The following is a 12147-nucleotide window of genomic DNA, read 5'->3' on the forward strand; positions in this document are numbered from 1 at the left end:
CATAATGGTAAAGGGATCAATTGGACAAGAAGAGCTAAGTATCCTAAATATATATGCATCCAATACAGGAGAACCCAGATTCATAAAGCAAGTTCTTACAGATCTACAAGAGACTTAAGACTCCCACACAACAATAGTGGAATACTTTAACACCCACTGTCAATATTAGATCATCGAGACAGAAAATTAACAAAGATATTCAGGACCTGAACTCAGCTCTGGATCAAGTGGACCTGATAGATATCTACAGAACTCTCTACCCCAAACAACAGAATATACATTCTTCTCATTGCCACATGGCACTCACTCTAAAATTGATCACAAAATCAGAAGTAAAACACTCCTCGCAAAAGCAAAAGAACTGAAGTCATAACACAGTCTCTCAGACCACAGCACAACAAATTAGAAATCAAGATTTAAAAATTCACTCAAAACACACAACTACATGGAAACTGAACAATCTGCTCCTGAATAACTCTTGGGTAAATAATGAAATCAAGGCAGAAAGCAAGAAATTCTTGAAACTAATGAGAACTAAGAGACAATGTACCAGATTCTCTGGGACACAGCTCAAGTGGTGTTAAGAGGGAAATTTATAGCAATAAATAACCCACATCAGAAAGCTAGAAAGATCTCAAGTTAACAACCTAACATCTCAACTAAAAGAACTAGAGAACCAAGAGCAAACCAACCCCAAAGCTAGCAGAAAACAAGAAATAACCAAGATAAGTTATTGGTTAACAGAAATAAGCAATAACTGAAGGAGATAGAAACACAAAAAGCCCTTCAAAAAATTAATGAATCCAGGAGCTGTTTTTTTGAAAAAATTTATAAAATAGATAGACTGCTAGCCAGACTAATGAAGAAGAAAAGAGAGAATAATCAAATAAACATAATCAGAAATGACAAGGGAGATATTACCACTGACCCCACAGAAATATAAACAAACATCACAGAATACTATAAACACCTTTATGCACATAAACTAGAAAATCTAGAAGAAATGGATACATCCCTAGACACATACACCCTCCCAAGACTGAACCAAGAAGAAACTGAATCCCTGAATAGACCAATTATGATTTCCGAAATTGGGGAGTAATAAATAGCCTACCAACCAAAAAAAGCCCAAAGTTGGAAGGATTCACAGCTGAATTCTACCAGAAGTACAAAGATCTGGTACAATTTCTACGGAAACTATTCCAAAAAATTGAAAGTGAGGGATTCCTCCCTAATTCATCCTATGAGCCCAGCATCATCCTGATACCAAAACCTGGCAGAGATACAACAAAATAAGAAAACTTCAGGCCAATATCCTTGATGAACATCAATGCGAAAAACCTCAGTAAAATACTGGCAAACCAAATCCAGCAGCACAGCAAAAAGCTTATCCACCATGACCACATTGGCTTCATCCCTGGGATGCAAGGTTGGTTCAACATACGCAAAGCAATAAATGTGATTCATCGTATAAACAGAACTAAAAACAAAACACACATGATTATCTCAATAGATGCAGAAAAGGCCTTTGATAAAATTTAAACATCCCTTTATGTTAAAAACTCTCAATAAACTAAGTATTGAAGGACCGTACCTCAAAATAATAGAAGCCATATATGACAAACTCACAGCCAATATCATACTGAATGGGTAAAAGCTTGAAGCATTCCCCTTGAAAACTGGCACAAGACAAAAATGCCCTCTCTCACCACTCCTATTCAACATAGTATTGGAAGTTCTGGCCAGGGCAATTAGGCTAGAGAGAGAAATAAAGCGTATTCAAATAGGAAGAGAGGAAGTCAAATTATCTTGTTTGCAGATACATAATCCTATATCTAGAAAAACCTCATCATCTCAGCCCAAAAGCTTCTTAAGGTGATAAGCAACTTCAGCAGTCTCAGGATACCAAATCAATGAGCAAAAATTGCTAGCATTCCTATACACCAACAACAGGCAAGCAGAGAGCCAAATCACGAATGAACTCTCATTCACAATTGCTACAAAAAGAATGAAATACCTAAGAATACAGCTAACAAGGAAAGTGAAGGACCTCTTCAAGGAGAACTACAAATCACTGCTCAAAAAAAATCAGATAGGACACAAATAAATGGAAAAACACTCTATGCTCATGGATATGAAGAATGAATACTGTGAAAATGGCCATACTGCTCAAAGTAACTTATAGATTCAATGCTATTCCCATTAAACTACTATCGACATTCTTCACATAATTAGAAAAAACTATTTTAAAATTCATATGGAACCAAAAAAGAGCCCAAATAGCCAAGACAATCTTAAGCAAAAAAGAACAAAGCCGGAGGCATCACATTACCTCACTTCAAACTATACTACAAGGCTACAGTAACCAAAACAGCATGGTACTGGTACAAGAACAGACACATAGGTTGATCAATGCCTCCTGGTCTCTGATGGCCATGGCTGGGAATCTCTCTGTACAAAAAGATGACAGATAGGAGGCAGGACTAACTTGCAGCTCCCACTTGGAGGGACAGAGAAGCATGTGGAGACCCACATCATGAAATTTTTCTCCAAGAACAACCACAGGAACATACCAGGAAAGCTGAGAGAATCCAGAGACCCTTTAAAGGAGGTGGATTGCTGCTGCAGATTATGTGGGACAATCAAGAAACTGTGAGTTTGCTTGCTTTCTCAGCTGGGAGGCTTGTAGCCTGGGGCAAGTTCTCAGTCCTGCTCACTGGCTGCCTGGAAATAAACTTGGTGCTGTTAGGGGGGCATAGTGGGAGTGAGACTGGCCTTTTGGGTTGTGGGCTGCATGGGAGCTGGGTGAGGTCTGTGATTGCTGGTTTTCCCTCACTTCCCTGGTGACCTATGTGATGCAGCAGAGATAGCCATAATTCCCCTGGGAACATAACTCCATTGTCCTGGGAACCACACCCCCATCCCCTATAGCAGCCACAGCAAGTCCCTGCCAAGGAGATTCTGAGCTCAGACATGCCTAATGCTGCCCCCACCTGATTTTCTCTATCGGCCCTGGGAGCAGAAGACAAAGGACACAGTCTCTTGGGAGCTCTATAGCCCTGCCCATCACCTGAGAAACCTGAATACTCATTCAAAGGTGACCCTAGGGCAAGTTTGTATCCTCCCCACACAACCACAGCTGACGCGCTCTTAAAAGCGCCACCTCCTGGCTGGAGGCCAACCAACACAAACCAGTGCACTTAACACACATACAGCCAAGGACCGTCCACTTCACTCCCCTGCTACCTCCACCAGGGTAGGTGCTGGTATCCACGGTTGAGAGACCTAAAGACGGATCACATCATGGGACTCTTCGCAGACACTCCCCAGTACCAGCCTGGAGTCCTGTAGCTCCACTGAGTGGCTGGATCCAGAAGAGAAATAACAATCACTGCAGTTCAGCTCTCAGGAAGCCCCATCCCTAGGGGAAAGGGGAGAGGACCACATCAAGCAAGCACCCCTCTGGGACAAAATAACCTGAACATCAGCCCTTGAGCCTCAGATCTTCCCTCTGACATAGTCTGCCCAAATGAGAAAGGAACAGAAAAATAATTCTGGTAAATATGATAAAACAAGCTTCTTTAACACCCCCAAAAGATCACACTAGCTCACCAGCAATGGATCCAAACCAAGATGAAATCTCTGAATTGCCAGAAAAAGAATTCAGAAGATCGATTATGAAGCCAACCAAGGAGGCACCAGAGAAAGGTGAAGTCCAACTTAAAGAAATAAAAAAAGATACAGGATATGAATGGAAAAATCTCCAGTGAAATAGATATCATAAATAAAAAACGATCACAGCTTCTTGAAATCCAGGACAAACTTAGAGAAATGCAAAATGCACTGGAAAGTCTCAGCGATAGAATCAAACAAGTAGAAGAAAGAACCTCAGAGCTTGAAGACAAGGCTTTCAAATTAACCCAATCCAACAGAGACAAAGAAAAAAGAATTTTAAAAAATGAACAAAGTCTCCTAGAAGTTTGGGATTATATTAAACGTCCCAACCTAAGAATAGTTGGTGGTCCGGAGGAAGAAGAGAAATCTAAAAGTTTTGAAAACATATTTGAGGGAATAATTGAGAAAAAATTCCCTGGCCTTGCTAGAGATTTAGACGTTCAAATACAAGAAGCTCAACGGACACCTGGGAAACTCATCACAAAAAGATCATCACCTAGGCACATAGTCACCAGGTTATCTAAAGAAAAGATGAAGGAAAGAATCTTAAGTCCTGTGAGGCAAAAGCATCGGTAACCTATAAAGGAAAACCTGTCAGATTAATAGCAGATTTCTCAGCAGAAACCCTACAAATTAGAAGGGATTGAGGTCCTATCTTTAGTCTCCTTAAACAACACAATTATCAGCCAAGAATTTTTCATTCAGTGAAGCTAAGCCTCACAAATGAAGGAAAGATACAGTCTTTTTCAGGCAAACAAATGCTGAGAAAATTCACTACTACCAAGCCAGCACTACAAGAACTGCTAAAAGGAGGTCTAAATCTTGAAACAAATCCTCAAAATACACCAAAATAGAATCTCCTTAAAGCATAAAGCTTACAGGACCTATAAAACAATAACACAATGAGCTGGGCACAGCGGCTCACACCTGTAATCCCAGCACTTTGGGAGGCCAAGGCGGGTGGATCACCTGAGGTCAGGAGTTTGAGACCAGCTTGGCCAACGTGGTGAAACCCTGTCTCTACTAAAATACAAAAATCAGCTGGGCGTGGTGGCAGGCACCTGTAAATCCCAGCTACTCAGGAGGCTGAGACAGGAGAATCACTTGCACCCAGGAGGCAGAGGTTGCAGTGAGCCGAGATCGTGCTGCTGCACTCCAACCTGGGTGATGGAGTGAGACTTTGTCTCAAAAAACAAAACGAAACAAAACAAAACCAAAAAATAATAACAGATGATGAACATGTAGTATTGAGATGTGAGAATAGTACCTCACATCTCAATACTAATGTTAAATGTCAGTGGCCTAAATGCTCCGCTTAAAAGACACAGAATGGCAGAATGCATAAGAGCTCACCAACCAAGTGCGTGGCTGTCTTTAAGTGACTCACCTGACACACAAGGACTCACATAAACTTAAGGTAAATGGGTGGAAAAAGATATCCCATGCAAATGGACACCAAAAGGGAGCAGGAGTAGCTATTCTTATATTAGACAAAACAAACTTCAAAGCCACAGCAGTTAAAAAAGACAAAAAGGGATATTATATAATGATAAAAGAACTAGTCTAACAAAAAAATCACAGTTCTAAATATACATGCACCTAACACTGGAGCTCCCAAATTTATAAAACAATTAGTACTAGATGTAAATACTGAGATAGACAGCAACACAATAATAGTGCAGGACTTCAATAATCCATTGATAGCACTAGACAGGTCATCAAGGCAGAAAGTCAACAAAGAAACAATGGACTTAAGCTATACCCTAGAACAAATGGACTTAACAGATATTTACACAACATTCTATGCAACGACTGCAGGGTATACATTCTATTCAGCACAGGGAACGTTCAGAATTAGCTTAGACCATAAGATAGGCCACAAAACAGGTATAATAGATCTCAATAAATTTAAAAAAATCAAAATCATATCAAATACTCTCTCAGACCACAGTGGAATAAAATTGGAAATCAACTCCAAAAGGAACCTTCAAAACCATGCAAATACATGGAAATTAAATAACCTGCTCCTGAGTGATCATTGGGACAACAATTAAAGATAGAAATTAAAAAATTCTTTGACCTGAATGATAATTGTGACACAACCTGTCAAAACCTCTGGGATACAACAAAAGCAGTGTAGCATTAAATACCTACATCAAAAAAGTCTGAGCCTGGCCAACATGGTGAAACCCCATCTCTACTAAAAATACAAAAATTAGCTGGGTGTGGTGGCATGTGCCTGTAATCCCAGCTACTCGGGAGACTGAGGCAGGAGAATCACTTGAACCCAGGAGGCGGAGTTGCAGAGAGCCGAGATTGCGCCATTGCACTCCAGCCTGGGCGACAACAGTGAAACTCCGTCAAAAAAAAAAGTATATTAATCCCAACCTAAAAAGGCAGAAATATCAATTGCTTTGCAGACATGAAAACTATTAACACATACTTAAAATGTACATTACATGTTTTATTCCCTAGAATTCTACAGGTATTTATATGTTATCTCTTGTTTTTTTTTTTTTTTTTTTGAAATGCTTGCTACTCTGTATCAGCAAACATCCCAGGGCTCGAAGTAGTGGGAATTGAAAAGCTTTGGGAGAAGTCGGACAAGAAAAAAAAAAAAAAAAAGCAGGAGGAACCCTCGGTGGAAAGTATGCATAGACAGTAAACATGCCAACGGAGGCCCATCTGTTTCTGTACGCTTTATGCAACATGTCTGTATAATTGGGGATAGGCAAGTTGTATAATTGGGGTTGGCTAATAATAACAATTATTTGAAGTGGGGAATATTAGTCACTTACACTGCAATATAGCCAGGGTATTTGTGTTACTTCACTTGGTTCTGATTTAAATGATCTGTTTTGTTTTGTTTTGTTTGAGACGTTGTCTCACTGTGTCACCCAGGCTGAAGTGCAGTGGCGTGATCTCAGCTCACTGCAACCTCCACCTCCCAGGTTCGAGTGATTCTCCTGCCTCATTCTCCTGAGTAGCTGGGATTACAGGCACTCACCACCACGCCTGGCTAACTTTTGTATTTTTAGTAGAGCCAGGGTTTTACCATGTTGGCCAGGGTGGTCTGGAACTCCTGGCCTCGAGTGATCCCATCTACCTCAGCCCCACAAAGTGCTGGGATTATATACCATATTTTCTTTATTCATTCGTCTGCTGTTGGACACCTAGGTTGATTCCATATCTTGGTTATTGTGAATAGTACTGCAATAAACATGGAGGTGCAGATGTCTCTTAGATATACTGATTTCCTTTTTTGTGTGTGATAAATGCCCAGTAGTAGGATTGCTGGATGATATAGTGGTTGTTTTTATAGTTTTTAAAGAACCTCCATACTGTTCTACATAGTGGTGGTATTAATTTACATTCTAATCAACAATGTATAAGAGTTCCCTTTTCTCTGCATCCTTGCCAGCATTATTTTTTATCTTTTTGATAATCGCTAACCTAACTCAGGTGAGATGATACCTCATTATGGTTTTAATTTGCATTTCCCTGATGATTAGTGATGTTGAGTAGTTTTTTCATATATCTGTTGCCCACTTTTATGTCTTCTTTTGAGAAATGTCTGTTCAGATCATTTGCCCATTTTAAAATCACTTTGTTTTTGCTATTGAGATGTTTGAGTTTCTTGTATATTCTGGATATTAATCCCTAGTCAGATGAATAGTTTTCAAATATTCTTCCATTCTATAAGTCATGTTTTCACTCTGTTGATTGTTTTCTTTGTTGTGCAGAGCTTTTTATTTTGATATAATCCCATTTATTTATTTTTGCTTTCATTGCCTGTGCTTTTGAGGTTTTATTCATAAGATATTTTCTCAGACCAATATACTGAAGCATTTTCCCTGTTTTCTACTATAAGTTTTGTAGTTTCAGGTTTTACATGTAAATCTTTGAATCATTTTGAGTTTATTTTTGTATAGGGTGATCCATGGGAGTCTAGTTTCATTGTTCTACATATGGATATTCAGTCTCCCCAGCAGTATGTATTAAAGAGACTGTCCTTTCCCCAATGAGTGTTCTTGGCACCTTTGTCAAAATCAGTTGGCTATAGATACTTGGATTAATTTTCAGGTTTTCTGTTCTGTTCCATTGATCTCTGTGTCTGTTTTTATGCCAGTGCCATGCTATTTTGGTTACGACAGCTTTGTAGTATATTTTGAGGTCTGGTAGTGTGATGCTTCCAGCTTTGTTGTTTTTACTCAAGATTGCTTTGGCTTTTTGAGGTCTTTTGTGGTGTACTTTCATATCTCTACTTTCTCAATAATACCTCAAAAGCCATTTTTTTCATATGATGCCCACACCAAAGAATAAAGACATAAATACCTCAAGGACCTAATACCTAAAAAATTGAGCCTCTGTAATCTCAAAGAGAAAGTAAGAACCTGAGGGTTCCAAGGGAAGATGAATGTGAGGAAAACAGTGAGTAGCCTAGAGATAAAGGAATAGAAGATCTATAGTCTTCAAAGTTGGAAGATAAAGGAAGATGGCCTTCTGTCTTCAAGAACAAAATTTGAAATGGAGGGAATCAGCCCTGGAGCTATTGCTGATGTGTTTGCCAAATCAATACATCCCCTTATCATCCTTCAGTATGGGTATTTATAGGGCCACCTGAAGAGAGACTATAGCCAACTTGGACATCTTTGGTGTCTTGGTGACTAAGGAGGGAAACCCAGTTTCTCTCAAAAGGGAAATGAAGAGAACTGCTGTATATGTCCCCTGTGAACCATGGGAGCAGTAAGTAAAAACTTGGTAAAGGTCATCAAATTAGTTCTGCCAGGCTCTCACCTGTGACTGTGAAGGCACCTCATGTAAAGTAACATGCCTTCCTTGGAATGGCATTTGATAACAGCAGATTTGTTCTCAGTAATATGTTTTCTTTTCATTTCATTTCTTTTCTGTTCTTTTCCAGATAGGGTCTCACTGTGTTGCCCAGGCCGGCCTCTAACTTCAGGAGTTCAACAGTTTCTCCTGCTTCAGCTTCCCGGGTAGCCAGGACAGGTGTGTGCCACCAGGCTAATCTTCAGTTACGTGTTTTCTTTGATCTATCATTGCATGTTTTGCTAGCCTCCCATGGCTGGATTGAATCTTGAATACCTCCCATGATCTTATCACACCCATCTTAACTAGAATATTTCCATTCAACATTGTGGCCACAAATTTTCCAATCTTTTGAAATGAGGTCAAAGCTCTTCATTTGAATTTGCTTATTAGTGTTTACCTATATTGAAAAAAACTACATCATTAATTGCATCCTTATAAGTGGAAAGAGAGCTTTAGAGATACTTGGAAAGATCAGAATGTAGAATCATAGATATTTACACTTTGTTCTCAGTATTTTACAGCTGAATGGTAAAAATTTAATTTGACAGCAAAAAGTTTTGTGAGAGCTCAGTTTAGTTTTTTTTTTTTTTGACGAAGTCTTACTCATTCTGTTGCCCAGGCTGGAGTGCAGTGGCATGATCTTGGCTCACTGCAGGCTACACCTGCTGGGTTTAAGTGATTCTCCCACCTCAGCCTCCCGAGTAGCTAGGATTACAGGTGCCCGCCACCACGCCCGGCTAATTTTTGTATTTTTAGTAGAGACAGGGTTTCACCATGTTGGCCAGGCTGATCTCAAACTCCTGACCTCAAGTGATTGGCCTGCCTCAGCCTTCCAAAGCGCTGGCATTACAGGCGTGAGCCACCATACCCAGCCCAATTTAGTTTTTATATAAAGGTGGCATAAATGGTAACACCATCTTTCAACCTTGAACTTTCCAAACGCAATCAATAGGACTTGCAGAAGTAACAGGGAATATTAACTAAACTAAGGCTGTGCTACACCATGTGGTTTAACTTTAGATTAATTGAAATTAAATAACATGAAAAATTCAGTTCCTCAGCTGCACTGTTCACATCTCATGTGCTCAATTGCCATATTGTCTAGTGGTTACAACATTAGACATCTCAGATACAGAACATTCTGATCATTGCAGAAAGTTCCATTGGACAGCTAATTAGAGTCCCTTATATGAAGTTCACCTCAGGAGGCTCATACTGGAATTAAGAGGCATTTCAATTATTCTCCAATTCCATCTTGTACTGCATCAATGTGCCTTGGCAAGGATCTCCTCCACTCGCTCCCTATGTATCCAGGGATCCCCTGGAGTTTTAGTGTCTGCTGTGACATTCTGGTGATGCCTCCTGATGAATTGGAAAAATACTGACATGGGTGAGGTCTGGTGGTCAAGAATTGTTGGATGCTTGCCAGCCCATGAATACACAATTGATACAGAGAGAGACGAGGAGGAGTCAGGAATCAAAGGCAATGAAATATTTCCACTTAGGGCTGCAAGCCCGTCCAGGCAAGTCCTCCCTTTGAGCTGGAATTCTTTTTACATCTACACAGCCACAGAAGACAGAAATGGAGCCCATTACGTCATTTCTCAACTTGCTATTCCTCCAGCATATTCCTTGCATAAGACTCCCTGTAGGATCTCACCGAAGGAGGACACAAATTCCTGAAACCTTTGACCTGACCCTCTTCTCTCCCCATACACCCCAGTCACTCACTTTTGGTCATGTGCACACTCTTTGTCTTAGGCTTCAGAGTCCCAAAGGCTGTTATTTTCTTCCTTTCTGGACAATAAGGTAGAAAAATTTGAATATATGTGAAGATCTCCAAGGATTTGATCCAAATGACCAAAAGTACATCTGAATATGAGAACTTTGACTTTTCTTTCAACTTATGTAGTAATAAGTATCCATTAAAAATGTTAAAGAATCAGTCTCAACATATTAAAAACCTTGAGACTTAAATATAGAAAATAAGAAATACTTCTTCTATTATTTTCTTATGTTTTTTTCTTGTGGGGCAGGGAGGTAGTGGACTCTTAAGCTTAGGAGTCTAGAGAGGGCAAGAGAGGCTCATTTTTAGAGTAAAAATATTAACCACATTTTTCCTCAGGGCTGAGGAAAGAATACACCAAAATATAGCTGTGGTTTATAACTGGATTTGAGTTGGCTGTGAAGGGGAATTTGAAACTTTTTGTATCCAGAAACATCAATGGATATGATTTTAGTTCCCCATAAATCAGCCGTGCTAACATTCATGTATAATAATAATAATTATTTTTTAAAGTGAAAGCAAGTTTATTAAGAAAGTGAAGGAATAAAAGAATGGCTACTCCATAGGCAGAGCAGCCCCAAGGGCTGCTGGTTGCCCATTTTTATGGTTATTTCTTGATTATAAGATAAACAAGGTATACTAGTCTGCTCTCATGCTGCCAATAAAGACACACTCAAGACTGGGTAATTGATAGAGGAAAGAGGTTTAATTGACTCACAGTTTCACCTGGTTGAGGAGGCCTCACAATCATGGCGGAAGGCAAGGAGGAGCAAAGCCACATCTTACATAGTGGCAGGCAAAGAGAGAGCTTGTGCAAGGGAACTCTCATTTATAAAACCATCAGAACTCTTGAGATTTATTCACTACCATGAGAACAGCATGGGAAAGACCTGTCCCCATGATTTAATTACCTCCCACTGCATCCCTCCCATGACAGGCGGGAATTATGGGAGCTACAATTCAAGATGAGATTTGGGTAGGGACACAGCCAAACCATATCATTCTGCCCCCAACCCCTCCCAAATTTCATGTTCTCACATTTTAAAACCAATCATACCTTCCCCACAGTCCCCCAAATTCTTAACTCATTTCAGCATTAACTTAAAAGTCCATAGTCCAAAGTCTCATTTAAGACAAGGTGAGTTCCTTCCACCTAGGAGCCTGTAAAATCAAAAGCAACTTAGTTACTTCCCAGATACAATGGGGGTACAGGTATCGGGTAAATACACCCATTCCAAATGTGACAGACTGGCCAATATGGAGGGGCTACAGGCCCCATGCAAGTTAGAAATCCAGCAGGGCAGCCAAATCTTAAAGCTCTGAAATTATCTCCGTGGACACCATTTCTCACATCCAAGTTATGCTGCAAGAGGTGGGTTCCCATGGTCTTGGGCAGCTCTGCCTCTGTGTCTTTGTGGCTGCTTTCACTCCTGGTGTTGAGTGTCTATGGCTCTTCCAGGTGCACAGTGTAAGCTGTTGGTGGATCTACCATTCTGGGGTCTGGAGGACGCTGGCCCTCTCCTCACAGCCCCACTAGGCGGTGCCTCAGTGGGGACTCTGTGTGGGGTTTCAAGCCCACATTTCCCTTCTTCATTGCCCTAGCAAAGGTTCTCCATGAGGGCGCTGTTCCTGAAGCAAACTTCTGACTGGACATCCAGGCATTTCTCTACATCCTCTGAAATCTAGGCGGAGGTTCCCAAACCTCAATTCTTGACCTCTGTGCACCCGCAGGCTCAACACCATGTGGATGCTGCCTAGGCTTGGAGCTTGCACCCTTTCAAGCCATGGCCCCAGCTGTACCTTGGCCCCTTTTATCCATGGCTAGAGCAACTGGGATGCAGGATATCAAGTCC

The sequence above is a fragment of the Pan paniscus genome, chromosome 20 (genome assembly GCF_029289425.2).
Source record: "Pan paniscus chromosome 20, NHGRI_mPanPan1-v2.0_pri, whole genome shotgun sequence".
Taxonomy (NCBI): domain Eukaryota; kingdom Metazoa; phylum Chordata; class Mammalia; order Primates; family Hominidae; genus Pan; species Pan paniscus.